Source organism: Varroa jacobsoni, unplaced genomic scaffold (genome assembly GCF_002532875.2).
Source record: "Varroa jacobsoni isolate VJ856 unplaced genomic scaffold, vjacob_1.0 scaffold_1130, whole genome shotgun sequence".
Taxonomy (NCBI): Eukaryota; Metazoa; Arthropoda; class Arachnida; order Mesostigmata; family Varroidae; genus Varroa; species Varroa jacobsoni.
Genome location: NW_019214032.1, coordinates 1 through 21,981, shown reverse-complemented (window position 1 = coordinate 21,981; position 21,981 = coordinate 1). Strand labels below are relative to the sequence as shown.

At 38.4% G+C, this 21,981-nt stretch overlaps 4 long non-coding RNA genes across 5 annotated transcripts in view; 2 read left to right on the top strand and 2 right to left on the bottom strand.

Moving 5' to 3' along the window:
* Nucleotides 1-1,414, top strand: part of LOC111266939 (uncharacterized) — a 3,202-nt gene extending 1,788 nt beyond the window's left edge. The window contains exon 2 of the long non-coding RNA XR_002684333.2: nt 1,214-1,414. This is a non-coding gene — a long non-coding RNA (uncharacterized LOC111266939). The remainder of the gene's footprint in view (nt 1-1,213) is intronic.
* Nucleotides 1,415-1,751: 337 nt separating this feature from the next.
* LOC111266941 (uncharacterized) lies at nt 1,752-4,511 on the bottom strand. The gene is made up of 2 exons (XR_002684335.2): nt 3,699-4,511; nt 1,752-2,088 (listed from the first exon to the last, which is right to left on the bottom strand). It is a non-coding gene; the product is annotated as an uncharacterized LOC111266941 (long non-coding RNA).
* Nucleotides 4,512-10,612: 6,101 nt separating this feature from the next.
* Nucleotides 10,613-21,975, bottom strand: LOC111266938 (uncharacterized). 2 transcript variants are annotated; one of them, XR_015313606.1, is made up of 5 exons: nt 21,179-21,975; nt 20,641-20,678; nt 12,694-13,584; nt 12,331-12,452; nt 10,613-11,859 (listed from the first exon to the last, which is right to left on the bottom strand). It is a non-coding gene; the product is annotated as an uncharacterized LOC111266938 (long non-coding RNA). The 2 variants fall into 2 exon arrangements; XR_002684332.2 differs by having other exon boundaries at nt 12,331-13,584.
* Nucleotides 15,753-20,619, top strand: LOC111266940 (uncharacterized). Its single transcript, XR_002684334.1, has 3 exons — nt 15,753-15,881; nt 16,285-16,342; nt 19,370-20,619. It is a non-coding gene; the product is annotated as an uncharacterized LOC111266940 (long non-coding RNA).
* Nucleotides 21,976-21,981: the final 6 nt, after the last annotated feature.

The following is a 21,981-nucleotide window of genomic DNA, read 5'->3' as shown; positions in this document are numbered from 1 at the left end:
ATTAGATGATAGGCAGTGTTTCATTTAAGCACACTGTACCCAGTACGTTCCAGGAATGGTAATGATATAAACATGTCAGATCTCTCTAGAATGCCGGCCCTTACTTGACCTGTTTCCAGGTCACTGCATTTGCCGTAGCAAGGACTGTGGGGCGTTTAACGGAAGCATTTGTGTTTTCGTTAAGTGGGCGGCCTGCGGCTTGTGGCCAATTTAAATAGACACTTCAAAGTGAACGAGAGTATTTTGTTGTTAGAAGAGTCTGTTGACATGATTAAGCTTTCTATATCACTCTATTGGCTTCCTTCTTTATGCGCTCCTTCAAAAATCTCCTAAGCGCTCGATATGAACAATTAACTGAAATATTGACAAAAAAAACCTACCTAACGAATTAGTTCGTTTTGTGTTACCCTTCACCTTATTATTATTAAAATACCTTGTTAGTATTAAAATTAACATCATGAAAGTGTATCGTAAATTGAACACACGCATACACAGATGATAAGATTTACGTACGTACTTGTGGCAAATATAATTTATAAAATATTTATTCGAAATGTTAGTTCAATGTATTGGATGGTGTGTCTATTGCTGTCAAAGTTAGCTGGAATCTGCACTTCGGTGTGACGAGCTGAGTTTTTAATGGCTTTACGAACGAACCTACAGATATTAGGACTATTCCGCTCTATATGTCCCTCTTGTTCTTCACCTGTATGTCGATTAGTGGACGATGTTTGAAGTAATTCGTTATCCGATTTTTTGTCAAAACAGACTTAGCAGAAATCTTAAAGTTTGTTCAACGCGGTACTTCTTCGTCTGTCTTCTTCAGTAAGCTAATCATGCTTAACCATAGAATGAAGGCGATGCATTGCGAAACGTTTACCAAATTTCTTCACTTGATATCGCCGAAATTGTCGAATCTAGTTTTAGCCAGCACCCATATCTCAAGCAATTATTATTATAATTATGCATACTAAATTCACGCTAATTAGGTAAAGGCATTATTAATTATGAGATATTTCCCAAAGATAAAATATTTAACGATGCCAGATGCTGTAAGGTCCTAAAGAACCTCATCGAAGTGTGGCACAGTATTCAACAGTACACAGCGTATTTACTTTACGCAAATACACCATTTCATCGTCTCGTTTTAATCATAGCCTGAATGGAGGACAAACGGAATCGAGCCGTGTTTTTTTGCCTCTATATTTTCCAGATTTCCAGTGTCCGTGTGATTTCGATTATTATCACGGCCTAAACATAGGTGTGATAGTACTTGTGTTAGATCATCGATCTTTCAACGAAGTCACCGGTGACGCGGCTAAGGATGTTGATGTAAATCACAAGTACACAATTAATTGGACGTTTCCACAGTGCTGGTAGTGGAAATAATAAAGAAAAGTGTATCTAATACATACCGGAATGACGATTTTCTACTTCATAAAATCAAAAAGTTATTTGACGCGCTTTGATATAATAGAAAGTTCTTTAGCGCACTGAATCGGTGCAAAAGGCGCTCTTTTTCACCGCGAATGGTACTATTCTATCATTAATAAGTTAGATGTAAGATCTATAAATAACGGTTGCCACGAGCTGGGTGCCAGGCAAAACTTGGAAAATCTCCAGAACGGAAATATCCGCAGCCTCCTCATTACTTTCGATATTTACTTTATGGCAACCTGACAAAAGTTAAGTACACGCATACATAAATGATATGATTTAAGTGTGTATTTATAATAAATACAATTTATAAATAAGAGGTATCCCATATGTATTATTTATTCTACTTCATTGAAGAGTAGATGCACTGTCGTCGACGTAAAACTTCGCTAAAATATGCCACTTGGAGGCGTAAGCAAAAAATTTCAATGCTACAACCCTCGAGAAAAAATATTAAGATTACTCCGATTCTTCTATATTTCTTCAAGCCAAGTTAATACCAAGTATATATACTAACCGGTTATGGTTGACCGGTAAATGGGTTCTAGTTCACTGAAAAAAACGCGAAGGCTTGCTGAGAATAAAATTTCCGGAAAACTCGAATCACCTTGAAGTTTCTTCAGCTGCGTTCATTAACCTGGTCGTATTAGCCTAAAATATGAAAGCAATGCATTTCAAAACGTTTGCTAGTTTTTTCTGCCAATAGATTCTAGGGATCCTTATTGAAGCTAACAAGCTTGATTTGCTTTTTATCGATGAGTTACGATTCAGACGATCAGGCTATCTATAATGGTTTTTGCTAAATTCACGGTACATTTTTGGCACGCTACCAAAGAATCACCAGGGATATCAGGCTTTTTGAAATGTTTGTTATATCTTATGGAAATCGTTGCAGTTCTATTATACGGGACGCGAATAACAGTTAAAAAAACAAAAGAATAATCTGTTTTATACTGTATTCAGAAAGAATAGAAAAAAATCTAGAAAGCTGGTGAACATGCTAATATGTATCGTCATTGACGGCAGATTAAGTTGGAGTTTAATACATATGAATCGAATGAGGACATCAAATACAGGCTAAATATATGAAACGAACCCTGAAACACGGAAGTTTAAAGAAAAAGGCATTCACTTCTAAAAACGTTTGTAGTTATAATTAGGAGATTCGCTAAATCTTGATGAGATTCGGATCGCTTTCCAAAGAAAAAATTGAAGTTAGTATCGAGATCCTGAAAGCGGCAATATGTAGAATGAATTCTACAGCACCAGTAGCAATTTATCTTCTCACACTTTTTGAACTTGATCCTTCAAACAAAAAGGCTGAAAAGACCACGAGGATTCATTTAAAAGGGTTTCATGGTGAAGTCCTCTAGGAATGGATGGGTAGCACTGCCAGTATTCCGTGTGAATATTAAATAAGTAAGCGGCCTATCTATTGGCGTTATTGTTCTATACGATGTGGGATTTCGATCAACTGCGGATCAGTACGCAGCATCTGCAAGAACAACGCAAGGATATTGATGGGCTCGTTACCTTCAACGTCTTATCGATGGCGTGTTCAAATGTTTGCCTAAAAACCGCTAACGTTTCCTTTACAAGAAATGTTCTTCTACTTCACATTAGGAAAATGATCTAAACAGTTTTCAATACATTGAACAATATTACCTAGAGAAATTTTTTGTAAGGTATTGTTTTTAGTCGAGGAGTTTTATTGGGCCCTAATCCCTGGCCTCCAGTTTTATCCTCGCGACTACGAGTGGCGTTTGCCATTTGCATAGGACATCTTCGCTTGACTCACTGTCCAGTAAAAATAAATAAGGACGGTCTCCGTTGACAAACTCCTAGCTTTGAATTACCTATTACAGAGATCACTCATAGCGGATTTCAAATTTGTATAGTAGGTAACGAGGAAAGGCATGTATACGAATAGGTACAATGACGGGAAAGTTGGAAACGTGAAATGAAGCTAGTAACAGAACGAGAATAATTTAGAGCGTAACATACTACTATGTAGACCATATATGGGTTTTAACTGATTTTCAGAATAACAGTGGGCTACTCATAGGGCTTTTTGTCACGGCTGTCGACCTTTGTAGTAACGAACAGTACCAGATATTTTACATATATCCGCCCATTTTTGGATATGAGCACACAGCCTCATTGCCTTACTATTCTTTCGTACATGATACGTACTACACACATGGCGTTCGCTATTCGACACTAAAATATTGGTATTCTTCCGTTACTCGCTATAAACCCACCGCTGTACTGAAGTTATTCTGTTTCTTTCCGGAAATTGGTGAGGTTTCTTTGACAGTTGTCTCAGTTTGCTTTGGCTGTTCCGCTGCTTTAGTTCAAATGTCTCATACTATGTGCTGTACATTCTGGCACCGCGTAGCCTGTACACCATTCATACTGCTGTATCAATTACATCGTGCCTGGACTGCGATTGAGCATCCTCGACCCATTGCACCTGAGAAACGAATTTAGCAAGCTGCGTAGAAACTTTGACTTTGGCAAGCCCCTCAAGCGTTTTCAAAGGAAAGCATGCTTCGCAGACAATGAAAAAGTAGTTCTTCGTCATCACTTCATATTAGAGCTAAAAACGCAACTTCTCTTAGGCTTTATGGGATAGTTCCTTTCATAAATTTTTAGTGTGCAACCTATTTTGTTCAGACATGTTGCAAAGCTTTAATGGCCAATTGCTGACATGTGTGTGACAAAGTTCATTAATGCCACCTTCAAAGATCTTTAATGGACTTTGCCTCTGAAGCATAGCACATTTTTACTTCTATGCACGAAGCGTATATAGCAATCTTAAAATGCTGTTTAGTCGTGACGCGGGCGAGTGATCATTAATTTAGGTGAAACAATACGAAAGCACTAATTTATGAAATATACTTAGACGATACAATGTAATATATATTATATTCTATTTTGCCCGCTGCCGATGTAAATAGAGGTGATGTCGATGGTGTAGTACCTTGACAGCCGCGCCTAGATGTAGGTAGGCCATATTAGTAATTACATTTTAGTTGTAAATCGTAACGGAGCTCGACTACTGGCCAACAATATTTCGCAACGGTCTTTTATCGAAAACCTCAGTCATATCAATCGCATAGGCCGGCTCAACCGCGAGTACGCGATCGTTTCCTCCGCAGCCTTATCGTAATGAAGTTATTCGACAACAAATTAGCTACTAAGTCCACAAATTTGTCATAAGAAGTTCCACAAGGGTCCCGCAAGGGCCTCACGAGAGCGACCCCTATATTGTTGGTGCCCGCATAGGAAAATTAGCCAGAAAGAAGCTACTGAAAATAATAGCCTTTTTGCGACCGAAGGAAATAGGGATCGAGAAACCCTGGTTATTTCTTAGTAGGCCGCAGTTTACGTTTCATGCTTAGCCACACGCAATTCCAATACCTTATCCGTGTTCCCGCTGACCATTAAATAACGGCCATTAGTTTGCTCGTTCTATGTTCCTTAAGTCTTCCACTATCCGACTACAGAGCCATTGAACAAAAGGAAACGATTTAGGCGGTAGTTTTATAAGGACATTCATAGCTATTGTGTGCACCGTATGTCTTAGCTGTAGGAGCATGTATGGATTGCGAAATCTGTGGCTTTCTACAAAATAAGAGACATATATAACATCCAATACGCATAAAGCAGTCGAAGTAAACAGTTGAAACTTCGTTTTGTGTTTACAGATGTACAATCGTATGTTAATATCTATATTGTATATACAACGTTGCTTCAGAAAATGACGTTTGAGGTAGTTCTATGATATGCAAAACATTGTTCTTAAATCGCTCAATGTATTTTTTTTATGCCGTAGAAAGAAAGCGAACTAACGGGTAGGTGTTTCTAGCCCCTACGAGGGCTTTTAGTAGAAGCTGAACGCATCCCAATTGTCCAACTTATTACCAACAATCCACCGGCAGTAACGTTTGATTCGTATCAATATTAGCCCATTCTAGACGTTAGCAAACGACTCCAGACAAAAATGTTTTAAAGTTCGCTCTTTGAATCCCTGTGGAAAACGAATTTGGTCCTACTTCAGGATCTTATCACCCTTCTATTATTGAGGTTGGTCTTTCATTTTTATGTAAGAAATGTCAATTTGACTAAGCTTCTACCTTTTTCTTTTAGGAGCCTGTGAAGAGTATGACAACAAGGTACTGGTAAGACAAGTTCTTTTAAATGGGTAGCTAAAAGTTGCTGGCAAGATATTGGACCAGAGGGGGTTGTGACAGACTGCTCTCGAGTTAGATTGAGCGCTACGTGATACTCCAAATGAAGCCGTACAAAAATAGAATCTAACAAGACATATATTATATTTAATACGTACTGTTATAGGCATTTAGTATACTGTCATATTGTAGACTATGATATCTCGAGCGTGAAGTATCTTCAGTAACGTGAAATTAAATGTAGTTTTTAAGGGTAGCGCTGAAGCTTTTTGAGCGCGTTGATAAAGGCTCTGATAACCTGATTTATCAAACTCGGTATACTTTCTATTATACCTTATATAATTTTGAAGCTGCCTTTCGGTTTAATCGAAGTTCGGTAGGATTAACTTAAACTCAGGTTCATAAGGCTTGAAATGAGAAAATCAAAGGCAACATAACTGCTGTACCGGCCTATAATTTCGCATCCCCGGTAGAGTATCAATCTTATTTGTGTGTTTACGATACGATTTCAAGTCATAATTCAATCGTAAACGGTCAAACACCTTGCTCGCGGCGTGACAGCAACCTGCCTAGAGTGGCTACTGATTCATTTTTACTTTAACTATTAAATACTAAGAAAAGTACTTTCGGTATTCAGTATATGTTCCGGGTTCGACGAACTTTCTCTCAGAAATGTATTTTATGGCACAGTAAGTCGCAGAACTGTTGATGGAATTAAATTATGCCTGTATGGCCTATCAATCGGTGTGGGATATTCAGATGCGTATTTAATGAACTTCCACAAATACATTCAATATTCATAAGAAATCCACATATAGTACGTTAAGCAGTTGGCTCAATAGAACCAGGAAAAGCCTGCGTCTCTTGCTGGAGATTACCTTTGTTAGAAAAATTCCACGCATAAGTATTATGAAGAAGATAAATTAGATTTTGTGCCGGTTATTTCTTAGAGTTACTATCTATCATAAGTCGAATAACAGCATTTAATCGTAAATTTGGAGCCCAGTCAAGCGTTTGTCAAGTTTTAAATGGTATGTTTTTGGCGTTAACGCCGTTGAATCGTGGTCGGCAGCATCCTACTAACAAAGCAAAGTCCTTTTGGGTAACCTTATACGCAGATATATAATGCACATTCATTTGTATACATTAATGGAGAAGAAGAAGGTGTATAGATGTGATTTCATTTAATAATCCTTTTACATCCTTGTCATGACATCCTTACTATAATACAGGAAAAACCTCACAATAATAGAGCATCCTTTAGGCCTAACTATGTCCTATATTACGGATTTTATAGAATAGGCAAATATAAAAACTATGTGCGGATCCAAACATCAGAACAAAAGGTCTTTTCAGAGGTCTTCCTCACAATAAAGTATCTATCTGCGCATGAAGGACGAAGGCTATGATCTGGTATATTAGGCTTTTAAAAGCCTAATTTAGAAGGCAACGATTGCAAAAGAGAACAAATGCTATAATTTTTCAGAAAAAGCCGGAGGAGTACATGGAAATTACACAGCTAGGGCCCAATCTGGTTACCCCACAGGTTTCGTAGTAGTGAGGTCCAAACGGCTCTAGAACTGGAAGCTATAAGGCACTCCAAGCCGGAGGTAAGCCATGAACCAAAAATCTATAATATATGACCGTTTGCAACAAAAAGAAAACGAAAAATTACCAAAAAGGAGACAAAATTGGAACAAAATAATAAAACAGAAAAAAATTCCCCTTTAGGACACGACACACACGAAAGCAAAATGTGTAATCCCCTTACTTTTCCATAGCATATACATACCTATTTAGTGGGCTATTCACCAGTCCCCATCGAGTAAAAAACAGCGGGATAGACACTTCCTACGTTATTTGTTAGGTCTTGGCGGCGACCCGACTAACTTTAAGAAAGCGATGCGAAGGCCCAGTTAGGAAAACATCAAGATGATTGAAAAGATTTTCTTTAGTTATGGTCGGCGGGGTCGCCCAACTCTATGGCCAACGCGAAAACAAAAATATGTTACGAAAAGAACACCACTGGCAGCTCGTCTTCTTTGGCTGAAGTGTTTTGCCACGGATTTAGCGACTTCGGGTTGATTACGTCTGTTTGCTTACTCCAGGTACGGCACTCGTCTGATTTGACTTTCGCGTCCAACCACCATCTTCACATACTGTTTTTTGCAAACTCCCATTTCCATTTCTTGCTTCAGCGCCGGAAATCAACGCCACGACTTGACATTGGTCATAACAGTCACGGTGAGGCTAGCCAACCTTTCGATAATTCGGCCTGTGGTTTCGATATTCCTGCTTTCGTCTTTCATAATCTATACCCTCGGAGAAATCGGGCACGCGGCCACCTGGCCGGCTTTAGTTTAGTGGTTTGGCCGTTTCCACAGGACCATTCTGTGCATTTTTCATCCAGCTCGCTCGATTTTTCTAAGAATTCCTATCTGTCCTGATTACTATCCTGTTTTCGGATAACTTTTCGATACAGGAAGTATTTTGTTAGGACCATGACACCTAAATTTAAAAGATCCACTAAACTGAAGGACGAGAACCGCGTACACGAGTACCTCACGGACGCAGACTGGAAAAAAATTGAGATTGTGACAATCTCTAGTGTCGATTTGTCCTGTAGAACAACGCCCTGTAGAGCCTTATTTTGTTGGAAACGCCCGTATTCCCCGCGTGAAGAATCGAAAGGCTTCTAAAGAAAATTAGAACGGCCTCAAAGAAGCTTTATTGAAGTTCGTCGAATATGCCTGAACTGCCAAACCAAAGATATCAAAACGATATACCACTTCAAGCCAAGTTACCCAACGCGTCAGAAACTTTCTGTAGGGGAAAAATGAAAGGGCTTGGAATAAATCCATCTAGTTTATAGTGACTGATCGGAGCAATTCATGGTAAAACAAATATCACTGTCCCTGGTCAGACGCCAAACAGAAGAGAATGTCAGTATGAAACCCACACAAACACCGAGTCGACGAACTAAACCGGTGTGCCTTTAATATTGGCATTCGAATAGCGGCTCTACTGGGTTCCCTTAAAGACATCTACGGTCGAGAAAAATCTGTTTACTTCGAAGGCGCCGGTTGATGTTGCTGAAATTAAGAGAATGAAGGCTATTAAGGCTATTAAACAGTAAAGCAGACAGCATTTTTTGTGATGGTGTTCGTTAACCTTAAAAACACTTGGGTGTTTGACCTTTGAGGCGGTCTACGTTTGACTTGGACTTCAAGACATTTCTTTTCGACGTAAGGGCTAGCTCTCCGGAACAATGCTCAACTCAGGCAGTAACGGATGTATGACTTGAAAAGAATTATTCAAAATGGGACGCATGGTGGGCGTCTTTGGACTACTTAGGGGACAGCTTACTTTCCAAAAAGAGCAAAAAAGAAAAGCCAGCGTGATTAAGACGAGAGAGCGAGAGACAAACAGAGCGCCCATCGTTCCGACATATTGGTTCCGTTATTTTTTTTGGTGTTTGGGACAGCCGTAAAAAGCTGACTCGATAGCTACTTTGAGACCTTAAATATTTTTACCGGGAATCAATTCAAATTTTGTTAAATCAAATCCAGAGTGTTGGTAATAAGTCTCCAGTAGACTTGTATTATGCTTAACGGCAATCTGGAGCTCACGAACCATTTATGTGTCCACGTTGTCAACAAATTGATCGACGCTTTATGTCATAGGGTGCTTGATGTATGTATGATTCAATGAAATATTGGTCCTAAAACAATCTGATGGGTCGTTATTGTGTATTGGGTCATCGCCGACTGAAATGTAACTTGACGGAAACCTACATTGCGAACTCCCCAGGGTGGTGCTGGGTCCTTTCATGGATAACATCTACTTCGATTTCGTTCTGCTAAGCATCGAAAGCTCTGAGAAGTACGGTGCGATAACGGACGCTGGTAATGTTGTACTCCTATACCCGGTGAAACCAACGAATTATGAATGAGATTTCAACTCGCACATGACAGCGTTGAAAAGCGCGCTATAGATTTGCAAAATTCTGGTTTTATCATTAAATTAACCAAACAAATCTAATTTTTTCAGGTCTACTCAACACATATTTTTTAGTAAGAAGTGCTTTCTCTGCAGTTGCTTCTCGGTGATGTGTCTTTGAATTGTGTGGATGTACGTATATACATATATATACTCATATATGAACCGAAATTAGGTTATGGACACTTGCTCGGAAAAACTGTGCTCTAATATCGCCGTTAAAATTTCTGAAAGAAATTCAGTTCTAGAACTCGAGATAGGTCCTGATGAATTTGGGGTGCGTAACATACGGGTGCTTTATGGCATCACGCACCAGCTAAGTCCCACTATAAAGCAACAAACCATGCAACATTTTTAGGGTTACCGCTAGATAGAAGCTAGTTTACTCGCCGCTGTCATCTGTTATGCGCATGAACATGTAGTAAGTAATAGCAATGTAGACCTCTACTACATATCCTGTAATATTCGTTAGAAAGTGTACAGTATATGTGGGATACTATTTATGGATTCTTGTTCATGTAAAGGAAATGTAATATATATATATATATATTCTATTGTAATTTATGTACGTACGAAAGCAGCCAGCTCATATGCATAATAGCTTTAATTAATATCTGTTTACTGAACTTAGATTGGTTTCTATCACGAGCAAACCTCTACATTCGCAACAAGAAGATACAAAACAGATACTGATCGGCAGAGAAAGAAAGGCAGGACATGCCCGTATCTAGGACTTGATTGGGTACGACGTTTACACTTCAGTAAGCATCCAAATGCCACCAGATACGAAATCGCTTTCGAACTCTATACCCAAACGCAAACCTAGCTCCTACATCTACCTGCAACTTAAGTACTGTTAATTCATATCGAGTCGCATGGCGTTGTTTCTCACTGGCATCAACACGCAATTACTTTTTTTCCGCTAGGTGGGGTTCCAGATTATCTAAGTGAGCTCATTATGGTTTGAATTAAAGTGCATTACATATTTTGAACCTAGCTACCTGGGAATTCTAGCCTCTAATCTTATTCCAGCCGTATTCACCGAAGAAAAACGTAAAATAGTGTAGAATGATTTTTGCGACGTCCATTTTACTGCATTTGCATATTTATTCACTATGCAATATTATTGAAATTACTCAAGCAAGATAGATATTGCAATATAAAAAGTTAAAACATTTAAAAATTGTGATCTTTGCAATGTGGCTGCTCTATAAAAGCACGTGGGCATAGTTTGGTCGATCTGCGATAGCGAGAAGTCAATTGAGAATTATATTTTCAAACTGAGAATTTCAAATGAAGTTCTACATAAGAAATGTGATTCTGATATGGAACTTCTCAGCATTTGAAATTTTAACTAATCGTAAACAAGATTAGTGGTAGACATTTCAGCGTTGGTAAATGGTTACTATGAAATATTATTACCATACTACTTCATCGATCTGTTAGAGACAAACTCAACTAGTTCACTATTAAGACCCGTCCTTAATAGCTAACTAAAAAAAATTATTTACGCTCATAAACAATTTAGCATCACATTTTGTAAGTGAGGCTAGGTAAATGCACATGTAGGTTTTAGGGCTAAGGTCATATAAGATCGTCCATAATTATTAAAGTGAAAGTAAAAATTTAATGGAATATTTGTACTATTTTGCTTAACGTTTTTTTTTTTCACTTTTGTTGTTAGTTTTACAGAATAGAATTAATATCATACCCGTACATTAGTGTGAGTTCACTTTTGGGCCAAAATGTAGTCATCCTCAATTCTCGCTGGAAATCTTTTTCAACAGAACACCCAGTGACTGCGTGCGTACTCTAAAGAATTTTAGTTACCCTAGTCAACGAAAATTGAGCCCTATCAGTCCATTGTCGGAAAATATGAAGCCATTACACTAAACTGATAGAAAAAATTCATCTGTCTATAGGTAGAGAGCTACAGTTTTCAACACTACGGTGTGCGCTGGTTTTGCCCATAAAACGAGACAACACATCGTGAGAATGTAGGTATTGCAGCTTTACATAGATGCGTTATTGCGATATTCGATTTCGCCATTTGACGTTCGCCAACATCGAGAATACGCACGAGTTACTTTAAGTTGAGTCACTTATGTTACCGTTCTAACAAGTTTTCGGACAATAGGACTTGATGGCCTGTCATTCATCACTGATGTATGCGTGGGTTAAGAAGGCGTCTGCACGGAGCAGTTTATTTTTCGGTCCAAACGTATAAAAGCTGCGAAGTAATTAACGATCGTGGTCATTAGCATTGAGGTAGCTCATATTAATTCTAAAATGACTTATTTAGTAAAACCAGATAATAAAATTAACAACTTAAAGCGATTATCGTATTCGAGAAAAAAAATGGGCAGTACGATAGGTGCTTATCACACTTTGGGATTGGATTCAGATTCACCAGTTGGAAAAAGTTAGAAAGAAAAGGAATGGGTGACCCGTTAAAAAGTTATTTTTTAACGGGTCACCCATTTCTTAAGTTATCGAAGAAAAAACGAGCAATATACGAAATGCAATAAAAAAATAGAAGTTCGTATTTTATAAAATGGGTAAATTGAGCACAATTAGGAGACAATTCAATGCAGCAACTGCGTTAGTGTTATCAAGACTATATGAATCTAATATCTTAGAATTTATTACGCTCGCTTTACTGAACGTAGAAACACGGCCAAGCGATTTTGCTGATAACTACCTGTTTTAAATTTTGCCTTTCCTGACAATCATCATTTGCAAATCTTGGGAAATTTCTATGTCTTCGACGCATGTTCAGTCGTAGAATTCTTAATGATGCATAGAGAAGTTCGCTAAGAGGATCTAGAATAGCACAACGTGAAACAGAGATTTGCTGTGTCTGCAACAAACAATTAAAACGTAATTGATTCTAACAACGTCATGTGTCTGGGCTACGATTGACTTATATCCGATGAAACGCAAACTTCGATCATTATAATATATCTAAATCTAGTCGATCAACATTTAAATCATACATCAGCCTACTTTTAAGAGTTATAGACATCTAACACATAAAATTCTGTTTCACTCGACCCCAACTGACTTTGGCTATTCTTCAATATGATGATATATCTAGCACGGCTTCACATAGGGTCAGTACAAATCTGAGTTCGAGTTTGTGACACTCAATATACTATTGTATTCGTTCATTAGCAGTTATTCTTGTTGGGCTAATTAGAGTAGTCTGCATCGTACTGCCGACATTGGCGGGCATATTTAAATTCAGGCCTACACAGTGAGGATACTCTGGCAATTTTTTTACTGCCTTATTTCAAATAGGACACTGGGTTTTTGTTGTAGCTATTCCGTTATTGTATTTCAGCAGTCTAATTACTGATTATTGTTTCAGCGATTTTCTACATTCTCCTGTGGTAAGAACGATTTGTCTGATTTAGACAATTCATCAGTGTGCTTTGCTGACAATTATTTAATCCCTCATATAAATTGTGCAGTTCTCCAATTGTAATTAAGGTGTCACTCTTCCGTTTATAAATCGCTACTCTATTAAATTTATTACGTTAACATGATTGCTTCATGTCTAAAGATAAAACTGCCTTTACATTCTAAGGTTCCATACAAATATTAAGCTAATCACAAAATTAAGGAAGTATTTAATGTGAAAACGTATGTGTTCTCCTGAAATTCGCTTTGGAAGTATCTTTTATTTTCTTCGAGAACCCGAATTACCTTCGCTTTTTATCGGTAACAAGTGTCTACTTGTCACCGATAACCATCATAACGGATAATCATCACTATCTAAAGCAGTGGTTGTTATGATATCAACGAATAAGATTAATAAAAAAAAAATTGATCGCTTACCAAATTCTGCTAAGGCAGCTTATTATGCCTTAAAAAATGTTATGTCAGAGTTACCTTGTAATTTTTCATTGTTTTCTAGCCCAAGTTCCCTCCATGTAACCCCTCATGAAGTCTCCTGGAATTTCAAGAGGGAAAAACAAGCGTTACAAGTCCGAATTTGTAAATAACTGCTATATTATTATCAGTTATTTCTAATCTACTGACTTTGTTGCCCTGATTCTCATATCGTGTGCGCGTATAAGTGGTATTTACTTCAGTTACTTTTTTCACAGGTTTTTAACTGTGAGCGGTTATATGAGCATCGGGAAGAGCGGATTGTCTCCAGAACCTCGTAGAAAAGCACTTATATCTCTATGCATACACAGTGTCTTACTCGTTCTAGAGCATGGAGTAGAATAAATACAAACTCGTCGAAGAGAAAGTCGAAAGGCCGCCAAGCAGCCTCACATGACCGAAGATCGCTTTTAGGTTATGGCGCTAATACATTGTAAATGTATTAATGAAAAATAGGGCGACACGATCGGGTCAGTCCTGTTTAATACTGCTTTAAGCAATAACCCATTTTCGACAAGCAGGCGAACCTCATCCTATTACATAGTTCTCACCGGAAGCAGCGCTCTTTACAACTGAATCAGAATTCGGAAGTAATCTAAGTACGAAATAAGCCATTCTATGCAAACAAACCTGCTTTGCTAAGCCTATCGAGAAAGATATTCACTGAAGCCCACATCCAGCCACGGATATTAATATATATTCAGCTGTTTACATGCCGCAGGCCCAATACTCGTTCCATGACCATCATTCCGCTATAAGCCATTTTCAAAATAAAACCTACGAAAAAACGAAAAACAACGAAACATCATGACTATTAGAGTGTCTCTTTAAACTGAAATGACATCCATGGGTTTGGAAAACTCTGCAGAGTTCACTTGGAAACAAATCGTTGTAATACAGTTCACTTGATCACCTCGGTTAGATGAACGATTTTAGCCAGATATTACTGCACGGCGGCCATTGAGTCCCCCAAATAAATTCGCGGAAGGGCAAAACGTTCAAGCTAAATTTTGTGTCAAAAAAAGCCGACGAAACATCTTATACTGTTTTCTTTTGGTAAGTTGGCTGTTGGTCCATGGATTAATGCAGTTTCAATTCTAAATTTTAGCTGCCTTTTATTATGATTCATAGTGAACTAATAAGACATGCGAGTAAGATTAATCGAAAAAGTAACGCTGCCATTTATACATTTTTCAAATATGAAAAACGCAGAAATTTTACTATAGAACTTATTCCACGACAGAGGATACGAACCAATGGATTGATCTATGAACAACTACGTACTCAAACGAATTTTTTGTAGTTTCGCATCGATCCCTGCGTTTGTTCCCGAACGTGGTGGAGACTATTTCGAATTTGTCTTCGTACAAATAGAAAATTATATGCGTCCTCTGGGATCTTATGCAGGCAACATAAATGCAATTTAGTAATTGCAAGCGTACAAATACACAAATATACAGCGCGCTGCGTCCTAATACATAATTTTCCTCTAGTCGTCGTTTAAGCCAAAACAAGTAATTCAACGAACTTTTTGCCATGTGCATATATTGTTTTCCGCAATTACAGCTTCATTTTGGTCCTGTTCCATTAACTGGTCACTTGGTAAATATTGCTTTTCAAATCTGTAAATAAGCTTTTATCAGTAACCTTGCATCGACTAATATTATAGGGACAGACTCGTAAAAATGTAGCTTAAATACGTTATATAAAAAAAAAAGAGCCTATAGAATTATATTTTGGACTAATAGCAAGCCAAGATTCCTAAAAATGCGACCATTCAAAACAAGCAAACAGCTTGAAAGGCGCGAAAAAGCGCTTGACCTTGTCTGGACAAGACAACGAATACCTTATGTCCTTTTCCTCAAAAAATAGTCATATATTTCCATATCCAAAGTAGCTCAGTGAGCCATTTGGTTGAACTTTTCGGGCTCCTTAAACGTAAACCTCACTGAAAATCCTCCAGGGAAGTCTTCCTCGCATTTTTCCCTAACTGACTGACACCTGGCAATAACTTAGATGGTCAATTTTGTACAAAAAAAAAAGTAGTTTTCGAATATTGCGGTGGCCTGTCTACCGTTGAAAGATTAGATAATACAGCAGCTGATATTCAGACAAATTTCGAAAACGACGCATGTTTTGTTCTATAATGAATGGGCTTCTGTCGACTATTAGGAGTCACAGATCATTGTTTGCCCGTTGTGGGCAGCAGCTTGCCGAAATGTTCGATTTTCGAATTTTAACATACTGTTCAGTGTATATAGCAGGAAATGTGGAGCTATACGGATCGCTCTGTACTTCTCTAGCGAGCAAACACTTACTTCAATTTTAAGATTATCACACTTTCAAACGGTCACACAGGTCAGAAATTCGAATTTTTTTTTTTTACTTTTTTGATTAAACTTGTCGGCCAGCGTAGAATTATTTTTCTAGTGGACTATTGTTTAATGATATGAAAACAAAATAGTTAGCTCGTTGTCCTAGCAAGGTTTCGGCTGTTTCTAAGTTACACTTTCAGAAGCAAGCTTTAAGTTGCGTTTTGTGAAAAATTATTGTATTGAGTTATATTACATGGTCACCATGAAGGCTATATGAATCACTGTATTTCGAGCACATCCGAGACCGAATGCCGTCGGTGTAAATTGTACAAGAAATAACTGGCCACAACTTAAAAGAAATGCCAAGAACGAAGACATTGTGTTTACATTTGTTCTACCATATGTGGTAGTTGTCAATGACGTGTTGCACATGCTTACCTTCGCAGGAGATTTTCGCGCACCATTCAAACAGCACGATATTATTGACATGACAGCAAATTACAGGTAATCACGATCATCAGTTAAAAGATTTATCATAGATTGCTGTCTGTACCAGACCATGTGTAACCGTGTTTGTTACACACGCCTGGATGCAGTCGAGTTAGCTTTGAAGAACGGTGCAAACCATAATTCGTTCTATGAAGAAAGAAAATGTATTTTTCGAAAAAAATTGACCCTTTCGCATCAAATTATTGGCAGTCCCTATAGCTACTCTATATATATATACAAATATATAGGTGTGCGTGTATAAAGGCCCTAGAGGGTATATGTCGTGTTCTAATGCTTAGGAATGCGCTCTCTTTCATCTGTTAGATATGATTAATTACCTGTTACAGGTTATGTAAAATGGAACCATCGTCGTTTCCATTCAATCATGTGACTTTGTCAATGGTGATACCAAACATAAGGCTGTCGAATTACTGTCAGAATTGGCGCATGTCCCAACAGAATCGGGCGCAGTTTTGAGAGGAATAATTCTTTCATCCGTGAATTTATACTAACGTTGCCGACCTGCGATACACGCGACCGACAGTAGCAAATGTAAACCTTCTAAGCTTCACGAGCTGTTAGCCTTTATTTAATATATTTATGGATAGATGATCGCGCGATATGCGCTGGTGGGTTCTCAGCTTGTCGATCGTTCGTATCGCACTCTAACGAACCCAGGTGGGCGATGGATAGGAGCCCAACAATAGCACGAATGTACCGAACGGCTTTAAAGGGCTTTCGAATAGATCAATTTTAAGGACTAGTGATTGTCAAGCTGCTAGCGGGTTGTATAACGAAGCTATGTCATATCTTAATAATTCTTACTGGACTGCATCTAAGCTGACAACGGCTCCGAGTACTTTAAGATTTCCGGACGAACGATTCAAAACTTGAGCACTACAGGCTGCACTTGTTGAGAATATATCGGCAACGGAAATACCCTCTGAAACTAGTTCCGATGATGTCACCCATGATATTTTTATCCCAATTGCATCAGCCGCATTTTAGGCTCGAACATATTGTAGTGGCTCTAGATTTGTCGAATTGGTCTTGTGAGCGCTATCTTTCATTCTGACTTTTAATCGAGATACGTGTGTTAGCCCATTTGAGCTCCGCAACGAGTCGTACCCAGTTCAAAATGAACACATAAACCCAATACCATATCTCACGTAATGTCTGCTGTAATGATGCTGTACGCAACGTCACCTTCCTTCAGACACAAAATCCTCGTCATTAAAAAAACCAGAAGACATTCCACTACATGGACTAGAGCGGCCGAACGCTTAGAAGGCCTGTTACGGATTACGGTTTAAAGACAGCATGTCCGTCACATGTAATGCAACATAGAATAGACATGGACAAGGATCTGCCGTAGAGTGTTATAATTGTTCACGATTTTTGTCTCACGTCTCAGTGTGCCTTTGGCACTGTGACACTGGCCCTTATCGTACCAACCGAATCATATACATACGTTTCTAGTTGCGTCACACAGCAGTGAACACGTTCACAGACGATGGGCGAACGAGATGATACATCAAAATACTATTATTACCTGCGATTACTTTCGTAATATCTGCCTATTTTGCACATTAATTTACTATCTAAGGCGCTTATGTTGTGAATTTTCTAAGAAATATAGTGTTCGCCTACCTATGAAATTAACCGAATCTAGAAGATGTATACATTTCTCCCTAAATCCTGTTAATTTCAAAATCAACAAAAAGTACTGACTTTTTTTTTTTTTTTATCTAAGCCTTCTATATATATCCTACCTGAGAAATTGAATTGGCGCTACTACTTCTATGAAAATCTTAGCGTCTTACTATGCACTAGAAATTTGTCTGTGTAAATCCTCAACTAGCTGCTAACGGCGATAGGGTCCGTAAATGCGTAGTCGTCTGCAAGAGCCTGTAATGGCTTTGACGTTTCAAATAGACAAATCCTATTTACCACTTGGCAGACACTATAAATAAGTACATACATATAATAAGTGGTGTTTACTGTAACCTTCCTGAGACCGCGAATGGGTTCAGGAAATTGGCGCTGGCGCAGTATCGATGATGGCATCGTGGCCATAATGCACCGCTAATTTGTGACAAATCTTTAGTCTGCCATACAAATAAGTGAGACACTTAGAAGCTTGCTATAGTGTTGCCCTTGAATGAAACTTTGCTTGCTATAAGCATATTCATGACGAAAAAGATAATTTCATGAAGATCTGGATAAAGCATCGTACACGACCTGCTTACCATTACGAGAATTGGTGCATCTGATCTAGACATCGGCGTACATCTCTGTTTGGCGCAGCGCCACCATGATACAGGTACATCATATCAGATACCATTTTATCGGTTTTACAGTTATGTTATGCGCCGGCATCTCGTTTGTCGGATCGAAGCGAACGTGATTGATTTTAGTCTGTGCTTCTTCGGTTCGCACTTCAGACGAATTACAAAAAAACATACACGAACATATAAGGGAAAGACACATTTCTTAATGTACGTAATTTTCTTACGAAAACTGCTAGATGAGCAGAAGACGTTCGCACATTTGGATACAGAGTTTAGAATTGAGGTTACTTTTTAAATTGTTATTTATTTGGTTTCTACTTGTTTGAGATTGGCTGTTGTGGGTCTGCATATGCGACTACAATGGCTGTAGCTGACTAATCGGGACTTCTGAGGCCCTTTAGCCTTGTCTACTGTATTTAAGGCCTACGGATGACTTCATAAGGGAATTGAATCTTCTTTTATTCGAATGTTTATTTATTCCTTCGAATCGTTCAAATCGGAAACTACAATCAACCCTTCTACTTAATAAACGCAAATTATTGTAATAATTCGCTTGTTCTATAGATGGCCCTATACCGGGGTAGTAGACGAAAAATCGAGATAAACTATCGTTAACGAATATAACACGGAGCCCTCTCTTTGTAGCAAGCAATTATTGCCTCTAATAGTCGCTTAAGCCCGATTTAAATGCCTTGCAGAATTTTAGAATAAACACTGATGAAAAATAAGGACTATAAACGCTTCCCGTCAGGCACGTAACAGAAGCCGGCTGTGGATCTTCCCATGAGATCAATGCATACTATAATTGGGTAGCCGATGAATGGATGGGGCTTGTAAAAAGGTCAAAGCACAGCTGGACACCGTCGGACTATGTCTCACTGAATAGTTACTTTGAGTCGCAGCTGCTGGAACTATTGACGAGGAGAATCGACCAACGCGCACGGAAAACAGAAGAATAGTATGTAAACGGAGGACGCTGTATTGTTCCACGAAGAACGAACGAGAGATCGCCAGTTTTCAGTAGAACTCGATGACAATGATATCAGCTGACCTATTAAACTCTAATAATGTTTAATGAAGAAGCATTGCTGGGAGGTTCATTTGGATGGTAATCGAAAAATCATATCTACACTTCCCTGAACATTGTTTAACCGTCAACAGGGCAGTGAAGCTCTGTATCCACAGGAATAAGCAGAACTTATAAACAAAAGCACATTCAATTTTATCATCATCATAGCGGGAGAGATACAATGATCTAAATGTTTTCATTCCTATCAGCGTCCATTCGACGCCCACCATTTCCTTTATTTGCCTGTATGTGTTTTCAAAGAGCCATAAACCCACACACGATAGGCGAGCATCTTCGAAAATTTTGCTTGCGTTCGCAATATTATAACAAACCCTCCAAAGGGCTGAAAAGCGTATGGATGTTTTCATTTTACTAAATTTCACCATACGACGTGGCCTCACATAGCAAACTACGCTTGCATTTTAATCGATAAGTATATACTATAGCCCTATTGTCGTACTGACAAAAAAATTAAGCTTCAATAATTTAAGTAGTAGATAAGAAAAATAAGCCTCAAGCTTCATTGGTTTAGGGTAGAGCTGCCTAAATATGCATATGAATGCTGGTACGCGCATACGAACGAACCAACGTGAAACTCGCGCAATGAATCTCGATTGGAGTAAATGGCCCATACTTGAGCTGTGTCGCCAACCGGAGGGTCCTGATGAGGTTTAGCCGTTAGTACTACGTCAGGATACATTAATCGTCTACGGATCTGATCGTCTAAGAAATGAACAAATAGGTACTGATCGGGACGTGGCAACGGATTGATGCAATGTCCTGCAGAGATCAGTGTACCATCATAATTTACAGGTAATCACAGGCTTCTTTCCGATGCAGTAATTAAGCTAATTTGGTTCAGATATAAAGCTACTGGGGGCTTACTCAAGCCCCAACTTTGTTGCCTTCAACGCGGATCTTTGTTTCGAGAAGGTCTCCTTAGTTGAACGTACCCTTTTTACGCAGAAGTGGGTAAGCTATCAGACCCGTCCTGGAAAACAACATTCAACAAAATTGATAAAACTAGATTTGATTTTTTGTTTATTCGTCGAAGTTTATATGTACGTTAATCTTATGTAGCTCAACGTTACTAATAGGATTCGAGTTAAGTGCTCTAGTGAATGGTATTATTTAGACACGACAACGTAAGTGTTATCTCTAATCCTCGCTATTTTCAACAGCCACAGAATACGATAGCCACAGTTCATGATGTACAAGAGTATGTACAGTTTAAAATTAGAATAATCTACAACTAGAGTTCAGTTTTTATACTAACGATCACGAAGTTCAAGTTATTCACGTTTTTACAAGTTCCTCTTATAACGAGGCAAAAAAATTATTTTCAATAGGTGAGCCAAGAAATAGTAAACCAACAACTGTGCTTATTACCAACAAGCACTTCGAGAGTTGTTCCGGAATAGACCTATAACATAGATCGAAGTCGAAACAGCATATTTAGAATCTTTTAGCCCATAATGTCTATAAATATACCTTCTAAGTGTGATACTTCAATATGCCAAATTTCCAGTGAGCCAGTGCAATAAAGATGGTTTTTTGCATAACAAAAACAGGATCCTCACTTCGGGCTGTCCAGCTTTCCATCTCATTAGGTCCTATCCGTACTCTATGAACGAAAACATGTGAGCTGTATTGATGTTAGTCATTTCTCTTCATATTTATTTCTCTCTTCTACTTAATATACGTAACTATGCCTTCGATCGCACATCTGCCCGTATATATGCGTAATATATAAATGCTAAGGTACGTAAGAGGCATCATCAACTAACAGCGTCTGGCCCGTTCGCTGCTTATGGCCATTCGGTTTCTGATCTTTACAATGCTGTTTACCACATGGTTCATGCATGTGGATATTTCCTGCTTTTTGCACATTGGTTAGTCGTAAAAAGTATATTGTAAATGGTAATCAGTTCTCTTCGACCTGTTTTTTACGACCAGATTTATACGACGAAGCATGCTTGAATATTCAAGTGATAGATACTGCTGTGATGCTTACCAGTTTGTCTTCGTAGAAGGCATGAAGACCATCAAATGATGTTGAATCCGCATTTTCATTTCGTTAGAAACACCTTAAACATTTTCCTGAGCCCTGATCCACCTCTGATACTAAGCGTCGCTAAGATTGACAAATGCTAACATCGCCTTTGCGACAGTGAAACAAAGGCTAGAATCTAAGCGAATTTCAACACAATATATCTGACCACTTCATTTTTCCCGTTCTGTCTCTTCAATATGTAAGCTGCATTGCAAACATGTATTCTCTTCAAATAAAAAAC